The following is a 23,103-nucleotide window of genomic DNA, read 5'->3' as shown; positions in this document are numbered from 1 at the left end:
GATAGATATTGGTCAGTGTTTCCTTTGGTCCTAGTAGCGTCATTAATCATTTGAATTTGTTTTGTGGCGGGTTAAGATTGCACGGACTGACAATTTCCTTGCCAGACGTAGCAGGAAGTTTGAACGGAAACTTGGTGTTGGAAGCCATTGTGGATCGGTCAGGACGTGCTCACGTGGCCAGAACTAACTTTAAGCTGCATCCACTTGCATTAGGTTGGCCAACTTGTGTGCGGCTTCTGCTGCTCACTGTCCATGGAAGGTTCATCCACACTTTTAGCACCTTGTTGTTGTTGAGGCCAAGTAAATGCTGCCGCGATGCGCCGTGAGCGAGGGTGGCTGTGAGCGGAATGACTCCCTGTGCTCGCCAGTGACGTGGTATCGCTTCTCGGCCTTTTGGCTAAGATCAAGTGTAGTATCTGTTCTTATCAGTTTAATATCTGATACGTCCCCTACCCGGGGACCATATATTAAATTGATTTTTGGACCAGGGAGATGGAATAGGGGCTTGCTCCGTCCACTCCACGCATCGACCCGGTATGGCAGTATCTCCAGGAACGGTGCACTCCTCCTTACGTTGTCTAAAATCAAGCTCAACTAGATGGGGTTGAGGTCAGATTTGATCGGCGGTTTGGAGCGCTTCTGTAATAGCACATGCGGGGTTGCCTTTCCGTGCGCAATTCCCACAATGGGTAGAGTATGATTTCACGTCCCCTGCAGTCCTCTGACTTAGAGCACATCTCCGTAGTAAACAGCAGAGGGCGTTGCACTGCGACCTGTCAGCTGTTGGTCCGGCATCAAGCAGTCTGCTGCCTTTTCTTTGGTGCCGTCCCGCTGTATGCATTGCAGCTAGTGCTTTAGCGTTGCGTTTTCTACTCCTCGATGAATTAGTTCAGTGGTCATTTGTTTTGTTTTTCCCCTTGACGATTCAGAACGTTCTTCTTTTCTCTGAATTTCCCACTGGAATCGCACATCACAGATTTCAAATGGAGCTCTTTTTGCCACATTTTCTCTGGTGGTTTAGTTGTTGATTCTTTTGGAGGTAAATGGGATGAAATGAGTGGTTTTCCAAATTCCCTTTTGTTGTGGTCATGCAGCAGTGAACTGTGGAAAAAGGATTGCTCACGTACAAATCTGTTATTTGGGAGACATGAGGTTGGGACAGATTTCTTTCTCATTCAACCAAATATCAACTATTGCTTTTCTTTCTGACATGCCTTTGGCTGTGAACACGTGGCGAGCACCGTGAGCCAGCGCGCAATGACTGTGGAAGACGTGGTCATGTCAGCCATGGGCAACTCATACTTACCTGGCAGGGGAGACACCATGATCAAGAAGGTGGTTCACCCAGGGCGAGGCGCGACCATTGCACTCCGGTTGTGCTGACCCCTGCGAATTCCCCAAATGTGGGAATCTCGACTGCATAATTTCTGGTAGTGGGGGACTGCGTTCGCGCTCTCCCCTGATCAGATGTTGAAAAGCAAGAGTACGTTCTCTCGTACGCCAGTAAGAAATGCTGTCTGTCCAGCGTGCCCAATGCCCGTGATCAGATGGCTTCTTGAATCATGACATGTTGTCTTGAGAGGCTTTCTGACTGAAGTTCAGCTTCTCACTTGGCTGCGTTCATCAGGCTGCTGGCCAAGTTTCCGTGGCTCCGTTTCGATTGTACACAAAGCTCTTGCGTTTGTGTCCACTTTCTCTCCCCATTCTCTGTTCCCTGAGTTTCAGTGTCCAATCACTGGTGGAACCAGAAAAGATTTGGTGACAGTTAAACAATTGACACTGATTTAGGTATTAGTTGTTGAAACATGGACAAACAAGATTAAGACTGAGACCAAGACATTCCATTCCAGAGTGTGAGAGATGTGCATGAGTGTCAAGATAGATATTGGTCAGTGTTTCCTTTGGTCCTAGTAGCGTCATTAATCATTTGAATTTGTTTTGTGGCGGGTTAAGATTGCACGGACTGACAATTTCCTTGCCAGACGTAGCAGGAAGTTTGAACGGAAACTTGGTGTTGGAAGCCATTGTGGATCGGTCAGGACGTGCTCACGTGGCCAGAACTAACTTTAAGCTGCATCCACTTGCATTAGGTTGGCCAACTTGTGTGCGGCTTCTGCTGCTCACTGTCCATGGAAGGTTCATCCACACTTTTAGCACCTTGTTGTTGTTGAGGCCAAGTAAATGCTGCCGCGATGCGCCGTGAGCGAGGGTGGCTGTGAGCGGAATGACTCCCTGTGCTCGCCAGTGACGTGGTATCGCTTCTCGGCCTTTTGGCTAAGATCAAGTGTAGTATCTGTTCTTATCAGTTTAATATCTGATACGTCCCCTACCCGGGGACCATATATTAAATTGATTTTTGGACCAGGGAGATGGAATAGGGGCTTGCTCCGTCCACTCCACGCATCGACCCGGTATGGCAGTATCTCCAGGAACGGTGCACTCCTCCTTACGTTGTCTAAAATCAAGCTCAACTAGATGGGGTTGAGGTCAGATTTGATCGGCGGTTTGGAGCGCTTCTGTAATAGCACATGCGGGGTTGCCTTTCCGTGCGCAATTCCCACAATGGGTAGAGTATGATTTCACGTCCCCTGCAGTCCTCTGACTTAGAGCACATCTCCGTAGTAAACAGCAGAGGGCGTTGCACTGCGACCTGTCAGCTGTTGGTCCGGCATCAAGCAGTCTGCTGCCTTTTCTTTGGTGCCGTCCCGCTGTATGCATTGCAGCTAGTGCTTTAGCGTTGCGTTTTCTACTCCTCGATGAATTAGTTCAGTGGTCATTTGTTTTGTTTTTCCCCTTGACGATTCAGAACGTTCTTCTTTTCTCTGAATTTCCCACTGGAATCGCACATCACAGATTTCAAATGGAGCTCTTTTTGCCACATTTTCTCTGGTGGTTTAGTTGTTGATTCTTTTGGAGGTAAATGGGATGAAATGAGTGGTTTTCCAAATTCCCTTTTGTTGTGGTCATGCAGCAGTGAACTGTGGAAAAAGGATTGCTCATCTACAAATCTGTTATTTGGGAGACATGAGGTTGGGACAGATTTCTTTCTCATTCAACCAAATATCAACTATTGCTTTTCTTTCTGACATGCCTTTGGCTGTGAACACGTGGCGAGCACCGTGAGCCAGCGCGCAATGACTGTGGAAGACGTGGTCATGTCAGCCATGGGCAACTCATACTTACCTGGCAGGAGAGACACCATGATCAAGAAGGTGGTTCACCCAGGGCGAGGCGCGACCATTGCACTCCGGTTGTGCTGACCCCTGCGAATTCCCCAAATGTGGGAATCTCGACTGCATAATTTCTGGTAGTGGGGGACTGCGTTCGCGCTCTCCCCTGATCAGATGTTGAAAAGCAAGAGTACGTTCTCTCGTACGCCAGTAAGAAATGCTGTCTGTCCAGCGTGCGCGATGCCCGTGATCAGATGGCTTCTTGAATCATGACATGTTGTCTTGAGAGGCTTTCTGACTGAAGTTCAGCTTCTCACTTGGCTGCGTTCATCAGGCTGCTGGCCAAGTTTCCGTGGCTCCGTTTCGATTGTACACAAAGCTCTTGCGTTTGTGTCCACTTTCTCTCCCCATTCTCTGTTCCCTGAGTTTCAGTGTCCAATCACTGGTGGAACCAGAAAAGATTTGGTGACAGTTAAACAATTGACACTGATTTAGGTATTAGTTGTTGAAACATGGACAAACAAGATTAAGACTGAGACCAAGACATTCCATTCCAGAGTGTGAGAGATGTGCATGAGTGTCAAGATAGATATTGGTCAGTGTTTCCTTTGGTCCTAGTAGCGTCATTAATCATTTGAATTTGTTTTGTGGCGGGTTAAGATTGCACGGACTGACAATTTCCTTGCCAGACGTAGCAGGAAGTTTGAACGGAAACTTGGTGTTGGAAGCCATTGTGGATCGGTCAGGACGTGCTCACGTGGCCAGAACTAACTTTAAGCTGCATCCACTTGCATTAGGTTGGCCAACTTGTGTGCGGCTTCTGCTGCTCACTGTCCATGGAAGGTTCATCCACACTTTTAGCACCTTGTTGTTGTTGAGGCCAAGTAAATGCTGCCGCGATGCGCCGTGAGCGAGGGTGGCTGTGAGCGGAATGACTCCCTGTGCTCGCCAGTGACGTGGTATCGCTTCTCGGCCTTTTGGCTAAGATCAAGTGTAGTATCTGTTCTTATCAGTTTAATATCTGATACGTCCCCTACCCGGGGACCATATATTAAATTGATTTTTGGACCAGGGAGATGGAATAGGGGCTTGCTCCGTCCACTCCACGCATCGACCCGGTATGGCAGTATCTCCAGGAACGGTGCACTCCTCCTTACGTTGTCTAAAATCAAGCTCAACTAGATGGGGTTGAGGTCAGATTTGATCGGCGGTTTGGAGCGCTTCTGTAATAGCACATGCGGGGTTGCCTTTCCGTGCGCAATTCCCACAATGGGTAGAGTATGATTTCACGTCCCCTGCAGTCCTCTGACTTAGAGCACATCTCCGTAGTAAACAGCAGAGGGCGTTGCACTGCGACCTGTCAGCTGTTGGTCCGGCATCAAGCAGTCTGCTGCCTTTTCTTTGGTGCCGTCCCGCTGTATGCATTGCAGCTAGTGCTTTAGCGTTGCGTTTTCTACTCCTCGATGAATTAGTTCAGTGGTCATTTGTTTTGTTTTTCCCCTTGACGATTCAGAACGTTCTTCTTTTCTCTGAATTTCCCACTGGAATCGCACATCACAGATTTCAAATGGAGCTCTTTTTGCCACATTTTCTCTGGTGGTTTAGTTGTTGATTCTTTTGGAGGTAAATGGGATGAAATGAGTGGTTTTCCAAATTCCCTTTTGTTGTGGTCATGCAGCAGTGAACTGTGGAAAAAGGATTGCTCACGTACAAATCTGTTATTTGGGAGACATGAGGTTGGGACAGATTTCTTTCTCATTCAACCAAATATCAACTATTGCTTTTCTTTCTGACATGCCTTTGGCTGTGAACACGTGGCGAGCACCGTGAGCCAGCGCGCAATGACTGTGGAAGACGTGGTCATGTCAGCCATGGGCAACTCATACTTACCTGGCAGGGGAGACACCATGATCAAGAAGGTGGTTCACCCAGGGCGAGGCGCGACCATTGCACTCCGGTTGTGCTGACCCCTGCGAATTCCCCAAATGTGGGAATCTCGACTGCATAATTTCTGGTAGTGGGGGACTGCGTTCGCGCTCTCCCCTGATCAGATGTTGAAAAGCAAGAGTACGTTCTCTCGTACGCCAGTAAGAAATGCTGTCTGTCCAGCGTGCGCGATGCCCGTGATCAGATGGCTTCTTGAATCATGACATGTTGTCTTGAGAGGCTTTCTGACTGAAGTTCAGCTTCTCACTTGGCTGCGTTCATCAGGCTGCTGGCCAAGTTTCCGTGGCTCCGTTTCGATTGTACACAAAGCTCTTGCGTTTGTGTCCACTTTCTCTCCCCATTCTCTGTTCCCTGAGTTTCAGTGTCCAATCACTGGTGGAACCAGAAAAGATTTGGTGACAGTTAAACAATTGACACTGATTTAGGTATTAGTTGTTGAAACATGGACAAACAAGATTAAGACTGAGACCAAGACATTCCATTCCAGAGTGTGAGAGATGTGCATGAGTGTCAAGATAGATATTGGTCAGTGTTTCCTTTGGTCCTAGTAGCGTCATTAATCATTTGAATTTGTTTTGTGGCGGGTTAAGATTGCACGGACTGACAATTTCCTTGCCAGACGTAGCAGGAAGTTTGAACGGAAACTTGGTGTTGGAAGCCATTGTGGATCGGTCAGGACGTGCTCACGTGGCCAGAACTAACTTTAAGCTGCATCCACTTGCATTAGGTTGGCCAACTTGTGTGCGGCTTCTGCTGCTCACTGTCCATGGAAGGTTCATCCACACTTTTAGCACCTTGTTGTTGTTGAGGCCAAGTAAATGCTGCCGCGATGCGCCGTGAGCGAGGGTGGCTGTGAGCGGAATGACTCCCTGTGCTCGCCAGTGACGTGGTATCGCTTCTCGGCCTTTTGGCTAAGATCAAGTGTAGTATCTGTTCTTATCAGTTTAATATCTGATACGTCCCCTACCCGGGGACCATATATTAAATTGATTTTTGGACCAGGGAGATGGAATAGGGGCTTGCTCCGTCCACTCCACGCATCGACCCGGTATGGCAGTATCTCCAGGAACGGTGCACTCCTCCTTACGTTGTCTAAAATCAAGCTCAACTAGATGGGGTTGAGGTCAGATTTGATCGGCGGTTTGGAGCGCTTCTGTAATAGCACATGCGGGGTTGCCTTTCCGTGCGCAATTCCCACAATGGGTAGAGTATGATTTCACGTCCCCTGCAGTCCTCTGACTTAGAGCACATCTCCGTAGTAAACAGCAGAGGGCGTTGCACTGCGACCTGTCAGCTGTTGGTCCGGCATCAAGCAGTCTGCTGCCTTTTCTTTGGTGCCGTCCCGCTGTATGCATTGCAGCTAGTGCTTTAGCGTTGCGTTTTCTACTCCTCGATGAATTAGTTCAGTGGTCATTTGTTTTGTTTTTCCCCTTGACGATTCAGAACGTTCTTCTTTTCTCTGAATTTCCCACTGGAATCGCACATCACAGATTTCAAATGGAGCTCTTTTTGCCACATTTTCTCTGGTGGTTTAGTTGTTGATTCTTTTGGAGGTAAATGGGATGAAATGAGTGGTTTTCCAAATTCCCTTTTGTTGTGGTCATGCAGCAGTGAACTGTGGAAAAAGGATTGCTCACGTACAAATCTGTTATTTGGGAGACATGAGGTTGGGACAGATTTCTTTCTCATTCAACCAAATATCAACTATTGCTTTTCTTTCTGACATGCCTTTGGCTGTGAACACGTGGCGAGCACCGTGAGCCAGCGCGCAATGACTGTGGAAGACGTGGTCATGTCAGCCATGGGCAACTCATACTTACCTGGCAGGGGAGACACCATGATCAAGAAGGTGGTTCACCCAGGGCGAGGCGCGACCATTGCACTCCGGTTGTGCTGACCCCTGCGAATTCCCCAAATGTGGGAATCTCGACTGCATAATTTCTGGTAGTGGGGGACTGCGTTCGCGCTCTCCCCTGATCAGATGTTGAAAAGCAAGAGTACGTTCTCTCGTACGCCAGTAAGAAATGCTGTCTGTCCAGCGTGCCCAATGCCCGTGATCAGATGGCTTCTTGAATCATGACATGTTGTCTTGAGAGGCTTTCTGACTGAAGTTCAGCTTCTCACTTGGCTGCGTTCATCAGGCTGCTGGCCAAGTTTCCGTGGCTCCGTTTCGATTGTACACAAAGCTCTTGCGTTTGTGTCCACTTTCTCTCCCCATTCTCTGTTCCCTGAGTTTCAGTGTCCAATCACTGGTGGAACCAGAAAAGATTTGGTGACAGTTAAACAATTGACACTGATTTAGGTATTAGTTGTTGAAACATGGACAAACAAGATTAAGACTGAGACCAAGACATTCCATTCCAGAGTGTGAGAGATGTGCATGAGTGTCAAGATAGATATTGGTCAGTGTTTCCTTTGGTCCTAGTAGCGTCATTAATCATTTGAATTTGTTTTGTGGCGGGTTAAGATTGCACGGACTGACAATTTCCTTGCCAGACGTAGCAGGAAGTTTGAACGGAAACTTGGTGTTGGAAGCCATTGTGGATCGGTCAGGACGTGCTCACGTGGCCAGAACTAACTTTAAGCTGCATCCACTTGCATTAGGTTGGCCAACTTGTGTGCGGCTTCTGCTGCTCACTGTCCATGGAAGGTTCATCCACACTTTTAGCACCTTGTTGTTGTTGAGGCCAAGTAAATGCTGCCGCGATGCGCCGTGAGCGAGGGTGGCTGTGAGCGGAATGACTCCCTGTGCTCGCCAGTGACGTGGTATCGCTTCTCGGCCTTTTGGCTAAGATCAAGTGTAGTATCTGTTCTTATCAGTTTAATATCTGATACGTCCCCTACCCGGGGACCATATATTAAATTGATTTTTGGACCAGGGAGATGGAATAGGGGCTTGCTCCGTCCACTCCACGCATCGACCCGGTATGGCAGTATCTCCAGGAACGGTGCACTCCTCCTTACGTTGTCTAAAATCAAGCTCAACTAGATGGGGTTGAGGTCAGATTTGATCGGCGGTTTGGAGCGCTTCTGTAATAGCACATGCGGGGTTGCCTTTCCGTGCGCAATTCCCACAATGGGTAGAGTATGATTTCACGTCCCCTGCAGTCCTCTGACTTAGAGCACATCTCCGTAGTAAACAGCAGAGGGCGTTGCACTGCGACCTGTCAGCTGTTGGTCCGGCATCAAGCAGTCTGCTGCCTTTTCTTTGGTGCCGTCCCGCTGTATGCATTGCAGCTAGTGCTTTAGCGTTGCGTTTTCTACTCCTCGATGAATTAGTTCAGTGGTCATTTGTTTTGTTTTTCCCCTTGACGATTCAGAACGTTCTTCTTTTCTCTGAATTTCCCACTGGAATCGCACATCACAGATTTCAAATGGAGCTCTTTTTGCCACATTTTCTCTGGTGGTTTAGTTGTTGATTCTTTTGGAGGTAAATGGGATGAAATGAGTGGTTTTCCAAATTCCCTTTTGTTGTGGTCATGCAGCAGTGAACTGTGGAAAAAGGATTGCTCACGTACAAATCTGTTATTTGGGAGACATGAGGTTGGGACAGATTTCTTTCTCATTCAACCAAATATCAACTATTGCTTTTCTTTCTGACATGCCTTTGGCTGTGAACACGTGGCGAGCACCGTGAGCCAGCGCGCAATGACTGTGGAAGACGTGGTCATGTCAGCCATGGGCAACTCATACTTACCTGGCAGGGGAGACACCATGATCAAGAAGGTGGTTCACCCAGGGCGAGGCGCGACCATTGCACTCCGGTTGTGCTGACCCCTGCGAATTCCCCAAATGTGGGAATCTCGACTGCATAATTTCTGGTAGTGGGGGACTGCGTTCGCGCTCTCCCCTGATCAGATGTTGAAAAGCAAGAGTACGTTCTCTCGTACGCCAGTAAGAAATGCTGTCTGTCCAGCGTGCGCGATGCCCGTGATCAGATGGCTTCTTGAATCATGACATGTTGTCTTGAGAGGCTTTCTGACTGAAGTTCAGCTTCTCACTTGGCTGCGTTCATCAGGCTGCTGGCCAAGTTTCCGTGGCTCCGTTTCGATTGTACACAAAGCTCTTGCGTTTGTGTCCACTTTCTCTCCCCATTCTCTGTTCCCTGAGTTTCAGTGTCCAATCACTGGTGGAACCAGAAAAGATTTGGTGACAGTTAAACAATTGACACTGATTTAGGTATTAGTTGTTGAAACATGGACAAACAAGATTAAGACTGAGACCAAGACATTCCATTCCAGAGTGTGAGAGATGTGCATGAGTGTCAAGATAGATATTGGTCAGTGTTTCCTTTGGTCCTAGTAGCGTCATTAATCATTTGAATTTGTTTTGTGGCGGGTTAAGATTGCACGGACTGACAATTTCCTTGCCAGACGTAGCAGGAAGTTTGAACGGAAACTTGGTGTTGGAAGCCATTGTGGATCGGTCAGGACGTGCTCACGTGGCCAGAACTAACTTTAAGCTGCATCCACTTGCATTAGGTTGGCCAACTTGTGTGCGGCTTCTGCTGCTCACTGTCCATGGAAGGTTCATCCACACTTTTAGCACCTTGTTGTTGTTGAGGCCAAGTAAATGCTGCCGCGATGCGCCGTGAGCGAGGGTGGCTGTGAGCGGAATGACTCCCTGTGCTCGCCAGTGACGTGGTATCGCTTCTCGGCCTTTTGGCTAAGATCAAGTGTAGTATCTGTTCTTATCAGTTTAATATCTGATACGTCCCCTACCCGGGGACCATATATTAAATTGATTTTTGGACCAGGGAGATGGAATAGGGGCTTGCTCCGTCCACTCCACGCATCGACCCGGTATGGCAGTAACTCCAGGAACGGTGCACTCCTCCTTACGTTGTCTAAAATCAAGCTCAACTGGATGGGGTTGAGGTCAGATTTGATCGGCGGTTTGGAGCGCTTCTGTAATAGCACATGCGGGGTTGCCTTTCCGTGCGCAATTCCCACAATGGGTAGAGTATGATTTCACGTCCCCTGCAGTCCTCTGACTTAGAGCACATCTCCGTAGTAAACGGCAGAGGGCGTTGCACTGCGACCTGTCAGCTGTTGGTCCGGCATCAAGCAGTCTGCTGCCTTTTCTTTGGTGCCGTCCCGCTGTATGCATTGCAGCTAGTGCTTTAGCGTTGCGTTTTCTACTCCTCGATGAATTAGTTCAGTGGTCATTTGTTTTGTTTTTCCCCTTGACGATTCAGAATGTTCTTCTTTTCTCTGAATTTCCCACTGGAATCGCACATCACAGATTTCAAATGGAGCTCTTTTTGCCACATTTTCTCTGGTGGTTTAGTTGTTGATTCTTTTGGAGGTAAATGGGATGAAATGAGTGGTTTTCCAAATTCCCTTTTGTTGTGGTCATGCAGCAGTGAACTGTGGAAAAAGGATTGCTCACGTACAAATCTGTTATTTGGGAGACATGAGGTTGGGACAGATTTCTTTCTCATTCAACCAAATATCAACTATTGCTTTTCTTTCTGACATGCCTTTGGCTGTGAACACGTGGCGAGCACCGTGAGCCAGCGCGCAATGACTGTGGAAGACGTGGTCATGTCAGCCATGGACAACTCATACTTACCTGGCAGGGGAGACACCATGATCAAGAAGGTGGTTCACCCAGGGCGAGGCGCGACCATTGCACTCCGGTTGTGCTGACCCCTGCGAATTCCCCAAATGTGGGAATCTCGACTGCATAATTTCTGGTAGTGGGGGACTGCGTTCGCGCTCTCCCCTGATCAGATGTTGAAAAGCAAGAGTATGTTCTCTCGTACGCCAGTAAGAAATGCTGTCTGTCCAGCGTGCGCGATGCCCGTGATCAGATGGCTTCTTGAATCATGACATGTTGTCTTGAGAGGCTTTCTGGCTGAAGTTCAGCTTCTCACTTGGCTGCGTTCATCAGGCTGCTGGCCAAGTTTCCGTGGCTCCGTTTCGATTGTACACAAAGCTCTTGCGTTTGTGTCCACTTTCTCTCCCCATTCTCTGTTCCCTGAGTTTCAGTGTCCAATCACTGGTGGAACCAGAAAAGATTTGGTGACAGTTAAACAATTGACACTGATTTAGGTATTAGTTGTTGAAACATGGACAAACAAGATTAAGACTGAGACCAAGACATTCCATTCCAGAGTGTGAGAGATGTGCATGAGTGTCAAGATAGATATTGGTCAGTGTTTCCTTTGGTCCTAGTAGCGTCATTAATCATTTGAATTTGTTTTGTGGCGGGTTAAGATTGCACGGACTGACAATTTCCTTGCCAGACGTAGCAGGAAGTTTGAACGGAAACTTGGTGTTGGAAGCCATTGTGGATCGGTCAGGACGTGCTCACGTGGCCAGAACTAACTTTAAGCTGCATCCACTTGCATTAGGTTGGCCAACTTGTGTGCGGCTTCTGCTGCTCACTGTCCATGGAAGGTTCATCCACACTTTTAGCACCTTGTTGTTGTTGAGGCCAAGTAAATGCTGCCGCGATGCGCCGTGAGCGAGGGTGGCTGTGAGCGGAATGACTCCCTGTGCTCGCCAGTGACGTGGTATCGCTTCTCGGCCTTTTGGCTAAGATCAAGTGTAGTATCTGTTCTTATCAGTTTAATATCTGCTACGTCCCCTACCCGGGGACCATATATTAAATTGATTTTTGGACCAGGGAGATGGAATAGGGGCTTGCTCCGTCCACTCCACGCATCGACCCGGTATGGCAGTATCTCCAGGAACGGTGCACTCCTCCTTACGTTGTCTAAAATCAAGCTCAACTAGATGGGGTTGAGGTCAGATTTGATCGGCGGTTTGGAGCGCTTCTGTAACAGCACATGCGGGGTTGCCTTTCCGTGCGCAATTCCCACAATGGGTAGAGTATGATTTCACGTCCCCTGCAGTCCTCTGACTTAGAGCACATCTCCGTAGTAAACAGCAGAGGGCGTTGCACTGCGACCTGTCAGCTGTTGGTCCGGCATCAAGCAGTCTGCTGCCTTTTCTTTGGTGCCGTCCCGCTGTATGCATTGCAGCTAGTGCTTTAGCGTTGCGTTTTCTACTCCTCGATGAATTAGTTCAGTGGTCATTTGTTTTGTTTTTCCCCTTGACGATTCAGAACGTTCTTCTTTTCTCTGAATTTCCCACTGGAATCGCACATCACAGATTTCAAATGGAGCTCTTTTTGCCACATTTTCTCTGGTGGTTTAGTTGTTGATTCTTTTGGAGGTAAATGGGATGAAATGAGTGGTTTTCCAAATTCCCTTTTGTTGTGGTCATGCAGCAGTGAACTGTGGAAAAAGGATTGCTCACGTACAAATCTGTTATTTGGGAGACATGAGGTTGGGACAGATTTCTTTCTCATTCAACCAAATATCAACTATTGCTTTTCTTTCTGACATGCCTTTGGCTGTGAACACGTGGCGAGCACCGTGAGCCAGCGCGCAATGACTGTGGAAGACGTGGTCATGTCAGCCATGGACAACTCATACTTACCTGGCAGGGGAGACACCATGATCAAGAAGGTGGTTCACCCAGGGCGAGGCGCGACCATTGCACTCCGGTTGTGCTGACCCCTGCGAATTCCCCAAATGTGGGAATCTCGACTGCATAATTTCTGGTAGTGGGGGACTGCGTTCGCGCTCTCCCCTGATCAGATGTTGAAAAGCAAGAGTACGTTCTCTCGTACGCCAGTAAGAAATGCTGTCTGTCCAGCGTGCGCGATGCCCGTGATCAGATGGCTTCTTGAATCATGACATGTTGTCTTGAGAGGCTTTCTGGCTGAAGTTCAGCTTCTCACTTGGCTGCGTTCATCAGGCTGCTGGCCAAGTTTCCGTGGCTCCGTTTCGATTGTACACAAAGCTCTTGCGTTTGTGTCCACTTTCTCTCCCCATTCTCTGTTCCCTGAGTTTCAGTGTCCAATCACTGGTGGAACCAGAAAAGATTTGGTGACAGTTAAACAATTGACACTGATTTAGGTATTAGTTGTTGAAACATGGACAAACAAGATTAAGACTGAGACCAAGACATTCCATTCCAGAGTGTGAGAGATGTGCATGAGTGTCAAGATAGATATTGGTCAGTGTTTCCTTTGGTCCTAGTAGCGTCATTAATCATTTGAATTTGTTTTGTGGCGGGTTAAGATTGCACGGACTGACAATTTCCTTGCCAGACGTAGCAGGAAGTTTGAACGGAAACTTGGTGTTGGAAGCCATTGTGGATCGGTCAGGACGTGCTCACGTGGCCAGAACTAACTTTAAGCTGCATCCACTTGCATTAGGTTGGCCAACTTGTGTGCGGCTTCTGCTGCTCACTGTCCATGGAAGGTTCATCCACACTTTTAGCACCTTGTTGTTGTTGAGGCCAAGTAAATGCTGCCGCGATGCGCCGTGAGCGAGGGTGGCTGTGAGCGGAATGACTCCCTGTGCTCGCCAGTGACGTGGTATCGCTTCTCGGCCTTTTGGCTAAGATCAAGTGTAGTATCTGTTCTTATCAGTTTAATATCTGCTACGTCCCCTACCCGGGGACCATATATTAAATTGATTTTTGGACCAGGGAGATGGAATAGGGGCTTGCTCCGTCCACTCCACGCATCGACCCGGTATGGCAGTATCTCCAGGAACGGTGCACTCCTCCTTACGTTGTCTAAAATCAAGCTCAACTAGATGGGGTTGAGGTCAGATTTGATCGGCGGTTTGGAGCGCTTCTGTAATAGCACATGCGGGGTTGCCTTTCCGTGCGCAATTCCCACAATGGGTAGAGTATGATTTCACGTCCCCTGCAGTCCTCTGACTTAGAGCACATCTCCGTAGTAAACAGCAGAGGGCGTTGCACTGCGACCTGTCAGCTGTTGGTCCGGCATCAAGCAGTCTGCTGCCTTTTCTTTGGTGCCGTCCCGCTGTATGCATTGCAGCTAGTGCTTTAGCGTTGCGTTTTCTACTCCTCGATGAATTAGTTCAGTGGTCATTTGTTTTGTTTTTCCCCTTGACGATTCAGAACGTTCTTCTTTTCTCTGAATTTCCCACTGGAATCGCACATCACAGATTTCAAATGGAGCTCTTTTTGCCACATTTTCTCTGGTGGTTTAGTTGTTGATTCTTTTGGAGGTAAATGGGATGAAATGAGTGGTTTTCCAAATTCCCTTTTGTTGTGGTCATGCAGCAGTGAACTGTGGAAAAAGGATTGCTCACGTACAAATCTGTTATTTGGGAGACATGAGGTTGGGACAGATTTCTTTCTCATTCAACCAAATATCAACTATTGCTTTTCTTTCTGACATGCCTTTGGCTGTGAACACGTGGCGAGCACCGTGAGCCAGCGCGCAATGACTGTGGAAGACGTGGTCATGTCAGCCATGGGCAACTCATACTTACCTGGCAGGGGAGACACCATGATCAAGAAGGTGGTTCACCCAGGGCGAGGCGCGACCATTGCACTCCGGTTGTGCTGACCCCTGCGAATTCCCCAAATGTGGGAATCTCGACTGCATAATTTCTGGTAGTGGGGGACTGCGTTCGCGCTCTCCCCTGATCAGATGTTGAAAAGCAAGAGTACGTTCTCTCGTACGCCAGTAAGAAATGCTGTCTGTCCAGCGTGCGCGATGCCCGTGATCAGATGGCTTCTTGAATCATGACATGTTGTCTTGAGAGGCTTTCTGACTGAAGTTCAGCTTCTCACTTGGCTGCGTTCATCAGGCTGCTGGCCAAGTTTCCGTGGCTCCGTTTCGATTGTACACAAAGCTCTTGCGTTTGTGTCCACTTTCTCTCCCCATTCTCTGTTCCCTGAGTTTCAGTGTCCAATCACTGGTGGAACCAGAAAAGATTTGGTGACAGTTAAACAATTGACACTGATTTAGGTATTAGTTGTTGAAACATGGACAAACAAGATTAAGACTGAGACCAAGACATTCCATTCCAGAGTGTGAGAGATGTGCATGAGTGTCAAGATAGATATTGGTCAGTGTTTCCTTTGGTCCTAGTAGCGTCATTAATCATTTGAATTTGTTTTGTGGCGGGTTAAGATTGCACGGACTGACAATTTCCTTGCCAGACGTAGCAGGAAGTTTGAACGGAAACTTGGTGTTGGAAGCCATTGTGGATCGGTCAGGACGTGCTCACGTGGCCAGAACTAACTTTAAGCTGCATCCACTTGCATTAGGTTGGCCAACTTGTGTGCGGCTTCTGCTGCTCACTGTCCATGGAAGGTTCATCCACACTTTTAGCACCTTGTTGTTGTTGAGGCCAAGTAAATGCTGCCGCGATGCGCCGTGAGCGAGGGTGGCTGTGAGCGGAATGACTCCCTGTGCTCGCCAGTGACGTAGTATCGCTTCTCGGCCTTTTGGCTAAGATCAAGTGTAGTATCTGTTCTTATCAGTTTAATATCTGCTACGTCCCCTACCCGGGGACCATATATTAAATTGATTTTTGGACCAGGGAGATGGAATAGGGGCTTGCTCCGTCCACTCCACGCATCGACCCGGTATGGCAGTATCTCCAGGAACGGTGCACTCCTCCTTACGTTGTCTAAAATCAAGCTCAACTAGATGGGGTTGAGGTCAGATTTGATCGGCGGTTTGGAGCGCTTCTGTAACAGCACATGCGGGGTTGCCTTTCCGTGCGCAATTCCCACAATGGGTAGAGTATGATTTCACGTCCCCTGCAGTCCTCTGACTTAGAGCACATCTCCGTAGTAAACAGCAGAGGGCGTTGCACTGCGACCTGTCAGCTGTTGGTCCGGCATCAAGCAGTCTGCTGCCTTTTCTTTGGTGCCGTCCCGCTGTATGCATTGCAGCTAGTGCTTTAGCGTTGCGTTTTCTACTCCTCGATGAATTAGTTCAGTGGTCATTTGTTTTGTTTTTCCCCTTGACGATTCAGAACGTTCTTCTTTTCTCTGAATTTCCCACTGGAATCGCACATCACAGATTTCAAATGGAGCTCTTTTTGCCACATTTTCTCTGGTGGTTTAGTTGTTGATTCTTTTGGAGGTAAATGGGATGAAATGAGTGGTTTTCCAAATTCCCTTTTGTTGTGGTCATGCAGCAGTGAACTGTGGAAAAAGGATTGCTCACGTACAAATCTGTTATTTGGGAGACATGAGGTTGGGACAGATTTCTTTCTCATTCAACCAAATATCAACTATTGCTTTTCTTTCTGACATGCCTTTGGCTGTGAACACGTGGCGAGCACCGTGAGCCAGCGCGCAATGACTGTGGAAGACGTGGTCATGTCAGCCATGGACAACTCATACTTACCTGGCAGGGGAGACACCATGATCAAGAAGGTGGTTCACCCAGGGCGAGGCGCGACCATTGCACTCCGGTTGTGCTGACCCCTGCGAATTCCCCAAATGTGGGAATCTCGACTGCATAATTTCTGGTAGTGGGGGACTGCGTTCGCGCTCTCCCCTGATCAGATGTTGAAAAGCAAGAGTATGTTCTCTCGTACGCCAGTAAGAAATGCTGTCTGTCCAGCGTGCGCGATGCCCGTGATCAGATGGCTTCTTGAATCATGACATGTTGTCTTGAGAGGCTTTCTGGCTGAAGTTCAGCTTCTCACTTGGCTGCGTTCATCAGGCTGCTGGCCAAGTTTCCGTGGCTCCGTTTCGATTGTACACAAAGCTCTTGCGTTTGTGTCCACTTTCTCTCCCCATTCTCTGTTCCCTGAGTTTCAGTGTCCAATCACTGGTGGAACCAGAAAAGATTTGGTGACAGTTAAACAATTGACACTGATTTAGGTATTAGTTGTTGAAACATGGACAAACAAGATTAAGACTGAGACCAAGACATTCCATTCCAGAGTGTGAGAGATGTGCATGAGTGTCAAGATAGATATTGGTCAGTGTTTCCTTTGGTCCTAGTAGCGTCATTAATCATTTGAATTTGTTTTGTGGCGGGTTAAGATTGCACGGACTGACAATTTCCTTGCCAGACGTAGCAGGAAGTTTGAACGGAAACTTGGTGTTGGAAGCCATTGTGGATCGGTCAGGACGTGCTCACGTGGCCAGAACTAACTTTAAGCTGCATCCACTTGCATTAGGTTGGCCAACTTGTGTGCGGCTTCTGCTGCTCACTGTCCATGGAAGGTTCATCCACACTTTTAGCACCTTGTTGTTGTTGAGGCCAAGTAAATGCTGCCGCGATGCGCCGTGAGCGAGGGTGGCTGTGAGCGGAATGACTCCCTGTGCTCGCCAGTGACGTGGTATCGCTTCTCGGCCTTTTGGCTAAGATCAAGTGTAGTATCTGTTCTTATCAGTTTAATATCTGCTACGTCCCCTACCCGGGGACCATATATTAAATTGATTTTTGGACCAGGGAGATGGAATAGGGGCTTGCTCCGTCCACTCCACGCATCGACCCGGTATGGCAGTATCTCCAGGAACGGTGCACTCCTCCTTACGTTGTCTAAAATCAAGCTCAACTAGATGGGGTTGAGGTCAGATTTGATCGGCGGTTTGGAGCGCTTCTGTAATAGCACATGCGGGGTTGCCTTTCCGTGCGCAATTCCCACAATGGGTAGAGTATGATTTCACGTCCCCTGCAGTCCTCTGACTTAGAGCACATCTCCGTAGTAAACAGCAGAGGGCGTTGCACTGCGACCTGTCAGCTGTTGGTCCGGCATCAAGCAGTCTGCTGCCTTTTCTTTGGTGCCGTCCCGCTGTATGCATTGCAGCTAGTGCTTTAGCGTTGCGTTTTCTACTCCTCGATGAATTAGTTCAGTGGTCATTTGTTTTGTTTTTCCCCTTGACGATTCAGAACGTTCTTCTTTTCTCTGAATTTCCCACTGGAATCGCACATCACAGATTTCAAATGGAGCTCTTTTTGCCACATTTTCTCTGGTGGTTTAGTTGTTGATTCTTTTGGAGGTAAATGGGATGAAATGAGTGGTTTTCCAAATTCCCTTTTGTTGTGGTCATGCAGCAGTGAACTGTGGAAAAAGGATTGCTCACGTACAAATCTGTTATTTGGGAGACATGAGGTTGGGACAGATTTCTTTCTCATTCAACCAAATATCAACTATTGCTTTTCTTTCTGACATGCCTTTGGCTGTGAACACGTGGCGAGCACCGTGAGCCAGCGCGCAATGACTGTGGAAGACGTGGTCATGTCAGCCATGGGCAACTCATACTTACCTGGCAGGGGAGACACCATGATCAAGAAGGTGGTTCACCCAGGGCGAGGCGCGACCATTGCACTCCGGTTGTGCTGACCCCTGCGAATTCCCCAAATGTGGGAATCTCGACTGCATAATTTCTGGTAGTGGGGGACTGCGTTCGCGCTCTCCCCTGATCAGATGTTGAAAAGCAAGAGTACGTTCTCTCGTACGCCAGTAAGAAATGCTGTCTGTCCAGCGTGCCCAATGCCCGTGATCAGATGGCTTCTTGAATCATGACATGTTGTCTTGAGAGGCTTTCTGACTGAAGTTCAGCTTCTCACTTGGCTGCGTTCATCAGGCTGCTGGCCAAGTTTCCGTGGCTCCGTTTCGATTGTACACAAAGCTCTTGCGTTTGTGTCCACTTTCTCTCCCCATTCTCTGTTCCCTGAGTTTCAGTGTCCAATCACTGGTGGAACCAGAAAAGATTTGGTGACAGTTAAACAATTGACACTGATTTAGGTATTAGTTGTTGAAACATGGACAAACAAGATTAAGACTGAGACCAAGACATTCCATTCCAGAGTGTGAGAGATGTGCATGAGTGTCAAGATAGATATTGGTCAGTGTTTCCTTTGGTCCTAGTAGCGTCATTAATCATTTGAATTTGTTTTGTGGCGGGTTAAGATTGCACGGACTGACAATTTCCTTGCCAGACGTAGCAGGAAGTTTGAACGGAAACTTGGTGTTGGAAGCCATTGTGGATCGGTCAGGACGTGCTCACGTGGCCAGAACTAACTTTAAGCTGCATCCACTTGCATTAGGTTGGCCAACTTGTGTGCGGCTTCTGCTGCTCACTGTCCATGGAAGGTTCATCCACACTTTTAGCACCTTGTTGTTGTTGAGGCCAAGTAAATGCTGCCGCGATGCGCCGTGAGCGAGGGTGGCTGTGAGCGGAATGACTCCCTGTGCTCGCCAGTGACGTGGTATCGCTTCTCGGCCTTTTGGCTAAGATCAAGTGTAGTATCTGTTCTTATCAGTTTAATATCTGCTACGTCCCCTACCCGGGGACCATATATTAAATTGATTTTTGGACCAGGGAGATGGAATAGGGGCTTGCTCCGTCCACTCCACGCATCGACCCGGTATGGCAGTATCTCCAGGAACGGTGCACTCCTCCTTACGTTGTCTAAAATCAAGCTCAACTAGATGGGGTTGAGGTCAGATTTGATCGGCGGTTTGGAGCGCTTCTGTAATAGCACATGCGGGGTTGCCTTTCCGTGCGCAATTCCCACAATGGGTAGAGTATGATTTCACGTCCCCTGCAGTCCTCTGACTTAGAGCACATCTCCGTAGTAAACAGCAGAGGGCGTTGCACTGCGACCTGTCAGCTGTTGGTCCGGCATCAAGCAGTCTGCTGCCTTTTCTTTGGTGCCGTCCCGCTGTATGCATTGCAGCTAGTGCTTTAGCGTTGCGTTTTCTACTCCTCGATGAATTAGTTCAGTGGTCATTTGTTTTGTTTTTCCCCTTGACGATTCAGAACGTTCTTCTTTTCTCTGAATTTCCCACTGGAATCGCACATCACAGATTTCAAATGGAGCTCTTTTTGCCACATTTTCTCTGGTGGTTTAGTTGTTGATTCTTTTGGAGGTAAATGGGATGAAATGAGTGGTTTTCCAAATTCCCTTTTGTTGTGGTCATGCAGCAGTGAACTGTGGAAAAAGGATTGCTCACGTACAAATCTGTTATTTGGGAGACATGAGGTTGGGACAGATTTCTTTCTCATTCAACCAAATATCAACTATTGCTTTTCTTTCTGACATGCCTTTGGCTGTGAACACGTGGCGAGCACCGTGAGCCAGCGCGCAATGACTGTGGAAGACGTGGTCATGTCAGCCATGGGCAACTCATACTTACCTGGCAGGGGAGACACCATGATCAAGAAGGTGGTTCACCCAGGGCGAGGCGCGACCATTGCACTCCGGTTGTGCTGACCCCTGCGAATTCCCCAAATGTGGGAATCTCGACTGCATAATTTCTGGTAGTGGGGGACTGCGTTCGCGCTCTCCCCTGATCAGATGTTGAAAAGCAAGAGTACGTTCTCTCGTACGCCAGTAAGAAATGCTGTCTGTCCAGCGTGCGCGATGCCCGTGATCAGATGGCTTCTTGAATCATGACATGTTGTCTTGAGAGGCTTTCTGACTGAAGTTCAGCTTCTCACTTGGCTGCGTTCATCAGGCTGCTGGCCAAGTTTCCGTGGCTCCGTTTCGATTGTACACAAAGCTCTTGCGTTTGTGTCCACTTTCTCTCCCCATTCTCTGTTCCCTGAGTTTCAGTGTCCAATCACTGGTGGAACCAGAAAAGATTTGGTGACAGTTAAACAATTGACACTGATTTAGGTATTAGTTGTTGAAACATGGACAAACAAGATTAAGACTGAGACCAAGACATTCCATTCCAGAGTGTGAGAGATGTGCATGAGTGTCAAGATAGATATTGGTCAGTGTTTCCTTTGGTCCTAGTAGCGTCATTAATCATTTGAATTTGTTTTGTGGCGGGTTAAGATTGCACGGACTGACAATTTCCTTGCCAGACGTAGCAGGAAGTTTGAACGGAAACTTGGTGTTGGAAGCCATTGTGGATCGGTCAGGACGTGCTCACGTGGCCAGAACTAACTTTAAGCTGCATCCACTTGCATTAGGTTGGCCAACTTGTGTGCGGCTTCTGCTGCTCACTGTCCATGGAAGGTTCATCCACACTTTTAGCACCTTGTTGTTGTTGAGGCCAAGTAAATGCTGCCGCGATGCGCCGTGAGCGAGGGTGGCTGTGAGCGGAATGACTCCCTGTGCTCGCCAGTGACGTGGTATCGCTTCTCGGCCTTTTGGCTAAGATCAAGTGTAGTATCTGTTCTTATCAGTTTAATATCTGATACGTCCCCTACCCGGGGACCATATATTAAATTGATTTTTGGACCAGGGAGATGGAATAGGGGCTTGCTCCGTCCACTCCACGCATCGACCCGATATGGCAGTATCTCCAGGAACGGTGCACTCCTCCTTACGTTGTCTAAAATCAAGCTCAACTAGATGGGGTTGAGGTCAGATTTGATCAGCGGTTTGGAGCGCTTCTGTAATAGCACATGCGGGGTTGCCTTTCCGTGCGCAATTCCCACAATGGGTAGAGTATGATTTCACGTCCCCTGCAGTCCTCTGACTTAGAGCACATCTCCGTAGTAAACAGCAGAGGGCGTTGCACTGCGACCTGTCAGCTGTTGGTCCGGCATCAAGCAGTCTGCTGCCTTTTCTTTGGTGCCGTCCCGCTGTATGCATTGCAGCTAGTGCTTTAGCGTTGCGTTTTCTACTCCTCGATGAATTAGTTCAGTGGTCATTTGTTTTGTTTTTCCCCTTGACGATTCAGAATGTTCTTCTTTTCTCTGAATTTCCCACTGGAATCGCACATCACAGATTTCAAATGGAGCTCTTTTTGCCACATTTTCTCTGGTGGTTTAGTTGTTGATTCTTTTGGAGGTAAATGGGATGAAATGAGTGGTTTTCCAAATTCCCTTTTGTTGTGGTCATGCAGCAGTGAACTGTGGAAAAAGGATTGCTCACGTACAAATCTGTTATTTGGGAGACATGAGGTTGGGACAGATTTCTTTCTCATTCAACCAAATATCAACTATTGCTTTTCTTTCTGACATGCCTTTGGCTGTGAACACGTGGCGAGCACCGTGAGCCAGCGCGCAATGACTGTGGAAGACGTGGTCATGTCAGCCATGGACAACTCATACTTACCTGGCAGGGGAGACACCATGATCAAGAAGGTGGTTCACCCAGGGCGAGGCGCGACCATTGCACTCCGGTTGTGCTGACCCCTGCGAATTCCCCAAATGTGGGAATCTCGACTGCATAATTTCTGGTAGTGGGGGACTGCGTTCGCGCTCTCCCCTGATCAGATGTTGAAAAGCAAGAGTACGTTCTCTCGTACGCCAGTAAGAAATGCTGTCTGTCCAGCGTGCGCGATGCCCGTGATCAGATGGCTTCTTGAATCATGACATGTTGTCTTGAGAGGCTTTCTGACTGAAGTTCAGCTTCTCACTTGGCTGCGTTCATCAGGCTGCTGGCCAAGTTTCCGTGGCTCCGTTTCGATTGTACACAAAGCTCTTGCGTTTGTGTCCACTTTCTCTCCCCATTCTCTGTTCCCTGAGTTTCAGTGTCCAATCACTGGTGGAACCAGAAAAGATTTGGTGACAGTTAAACAATTGACACTGATTTAGGTATTAGTTGTTGAAACATGGACAAACAAGATTAAGACTGAGACCAAGACATTCCATTCCAGAGTGTGAGAGATGTGCATGAGTGTCAAGATAGATATTGGTCAGTGTTTCCTTTGGTCCTAGTAGCGTCATTAATCATTTGAATTTGTTTTGTGGCGGGTTAAGATTGCACGGACTGACAATTTCCTTGCCAGACGTAGCAGGAAGTTTGAACGGAAACTTGGTGTTGGAAGCCATTGTGGATCGGTCAGGACGTGCTCACGTGGCCAGAACTAACTTTAAGCTGCATCCACTTGCATTAGGTTGGCCAACTTGTGTGCGGCTTCTGCTGCTCACTGTCCATGGAAGGTTCATCCACACTTTTAGCACCTTTTTGTTGTTGAGGCCAAGTAAATGCTGCCGCGATGCGCCGTGAGCGAGGGTGGCTGTGAGCGGAATGACTCCCTGTGCTCGCCAGTGACGTGGTATCGCTTCTCGGCCTTTTGGCTAAGATCAAGTGTAGTATCTGTTCTTATCAGTTTAATATCTGATACGTCCCCTACCCGGGGACCATATATTAAATTGATTTTTGGACCAGGGAGATGGAATAGGGGCTTGCTCCGTCCACTCCACGCATCGACCCGGTATGGCAGTAACTCCAGGAACGGTGCACTCCTCCTTATGTTGTC

The 23,103-nt window shown here is 48.2% G+C and overlaps 1 protein-coding gene and 25 non-coding genes across 26 annotated transcripts in view; all 26 read left to right on the top strand.

Annotated features, from left to right (window-relative positions):
• LOC142889628 (NLR family CARD domain-containing protein 3-like) overlaps window positions 1-23,103 on the top strand; it is a 391,584-nt gene that overhangs the window by 345,165 nt on the left and 23,316 nt on the right. The gene's annotated exons all lie outside the window — the stretch shown is intronic.
• Window positions 378-568, top strand: LOC142889719 (U2 spliceosomal RNA). Its single transcript, XR_012926911.1, has one exon. It is a non-coding gene; the product is annotated as a U2 spliceosomal RNA (small nuclear RNA).
• LOC142889787 (U1 spliceosomal RNA) lies at window positions 1,299-1,462 on the top strand. The gene has a single exon (XR_012926967.1). It is a non-coding gene; the product is annotated as a U1 spliceosomal RNA (small nuclear RNA).
• On the top strand, window positions 2,255-2,445 carry LOC142889717 (U2 spliceosomal RNA). Its single transcript, XR_012926909.1, has one exon. It is a non-coding gene; the product is annotated as a U2 spliceosomal RNA (small nuclear RNA).
• Window positions 3,176-3,339, top strand: LOC142889700 (U1 spliceosomal RNA). Its single transcript, XR_012926893.1, has one exon. It is a non-coding gene; the product is annotated as a U1 spliceosomal RNA (small nuclear RNA).
• Window positions 4,132-4,322, top strand: LOC142889716 (U2 spliceosomal RNA). Its single transcript, XR_012926908.1, has one exon. It is a non-coding gene; the product is annotated as a U2 spliceosomal RNA (small nuclear RNA).
• LOC142889776 (U1 spliceosomal RNA) lies at window positions 5,053-5,216 on the top strand. The gene has a single exon (XR_012926965.1). It is a non-coding gene; the product is annotated as a U1 spliceosomal RNA (small nuclear RNA).
• Window positions 6,009-6,199, top strand: LOC142889715 (U2 spliceosomal RNA). Its single transcript, XR_012926907.1, has one exon. It is a non-coding gene; the product is annotated as a U2 spliceosomal RNA (small nuclear RNA).
• LOC142889765 (U1 spliceosomal RNA) lies at window positions 6,930-7,093 on the top strand. The gene has a single exon (XR_012926954.1). It is a non-coding gene; the product is annotated as a U1 spliceosomal RNA (small nuclear RNA).
• On the top strand, window positions 7,886-8,076 carry LOC142889714 (U2 spliceosomal RNA). The gene has a single exon (XR_012926906.1). It is a non-coding gene; the product is annotated as a U2 spliceosomal RNA (small nuclear RNA).
• LOC142889753 (U1 spliceosomal RNA) lies at window positions 8,807-8,970 on the top strand. Its single transcript, XR_012926943.1, has one exon. It is a non-coding gene; the product is annotated as a U1 spliceosomal RNA (small nuclear RNA).
• Window positions 9,763-9,953, top strand: LOC142889762 (U2 spliceosomal RNA). The gene has a single exon (XR_012926951.1). It is a non-coding gene; the product is annotated as a U2 spliceosomal RNA (small nuclear RNA).
• On the top strand, window positions 10,684-10,847 carry LOC142889741 (U1 spliceosomal RNA). Its single transcript, XR_012926932.1, has one exon. It is a non-coding gene; the product is annotated as a U1 spliceosomal RNA (small nuclear RNA).
• On the top strand, window positions 11,640-11,830 carry LOC142889775 (U2 spliceosomal RNA). Its single transcript, XR_012926964.1, has one exon. It is a non-coding gene; the product is annotated as a U2 spliceosomal RNA (small nuclear RNA).
• Window positions 12,561-12,724, top strand: LOC142889730 (U1 spliceosomal RNA). The gene has a single exon (XR_012926921.1). It is a non-coding gene; the product is annotated as a U1 spliceosomal RNA (small nuclear RNA).
• Window positions 13,517-13,707, top strand: LOC142889774 (U2 spliceosomal RNA). The gene has a single exon (XR_012926963.1). It is a non-coding gene; the product is annotated as a U2 spliceosomal RNA (small nuclear RNA).
• LOC142889718 (U1 spliceosomal RNA) lies at window positions 14,438-14,601 on the top strand. The gene has a single exon (XR_012926910.1). It is a non-coding gene; the product is annotated as a U1 spliceosomal RNA (small nuclear RNA).
• Window positions 15,394-15,584, top strand: LOC142889773 (U2 spliceosomal RNA). The gene has a single exon (XR_012926962.1). It is a non-coding gene; the product is annotated as a U2 spliceosomal RNA (small nuclear RNA).
• LOC142889706 (U1 spliceosomal RNA) lies at window positions 16,315-16,478 on the top strand. The gene has a single exon (XR_012926899.1). It is a non-coding gene; the product is annotated as a U1 spliceosomal RNA (small nuclear RNA).
• On the top strand, window positions 17,271-17,461 carry LOC142889772 (U2 spliceosomal RNA). Its single transcript, XR_012926961.1, has one exon. It is a non-coding gene; the product is annotated as a U2 spliceosomal RNA (small nuclear RNA).
• LOC142889694 (U1 spliceosomal RNA) lies at window positions 18,192-18,355 on the top strand. Its single transcript, XR_012926888.1, has one exon. It is a non-coding gene; the product is annotated as a U1 spliceosomal RNA (small nuclear RNA).
• LOC142889771 (U2 spliceosomal RNA) lies at window positions 19,148-19,338 on the top strand. The gene has a single exon (XR_012926960.1). It is a non-coding gene; the product is annotated as a U2 spliceosomal RNA (small nuclear RNA).
• On the top strand, window positions 20,069-20,232 carry LOC142889823 (U1 spliceosomal RNA). The gene has a single exon (XR_012927003.1). It is a non-coding gene; the product is annotated as a U1 spliceosomal RNA (small nuclear RNA).
• LOC142889769 (U2 spliceosomal RNA) lies at window positions 21,025-21,215 on the top strand. Its single transcript, XR_012926958.1, has one exon. It is a non-coding gene; the product is annotated as a U2 spliceosomal RNA (small nuclear RNA).
• Window positions 21,946-22,109, top strand: LOC142889812 (U1 spliceosomal RNA). The gene has a single exon (XR_012926992.1). It is a non-coding gene; the product is annotated as a U1 spliceosomal RNA (small nuclear RNA).
• LOC142889761 (U2 spliceosomal RNA) lies at window positions 22,902-23,092 on the top strand. Its single transcript, XR_012926950.1, has one exon. It is a non-coding gene; the product is annotated as a U2 spliceosomal RNA (small nuclear RNA).

The sequence above is a fragment of the Nelusetta ayraudi genome, unplaced genomic scaffold (genome assembly GCF_046127955.1).
Source record: "Nelusetta ayraudi isolate G7.1 ecotype Tasmania unplaced genomic scaffold, CSIRO-AGI_Nayr_v1 ptg000023l, whole genome shotgun sequence".
Taxonomy (NCBI): domain Eukaryota; kingdom Metazoa; phylum Chordata; class Actinopteri; order Tetraodontiformes; family Monacanthidae; genus Nelusetta; species Nelusetta ayraudi.
This window is presented reverse-complemented; position numbering and strand designations above follow the sequence as displayed.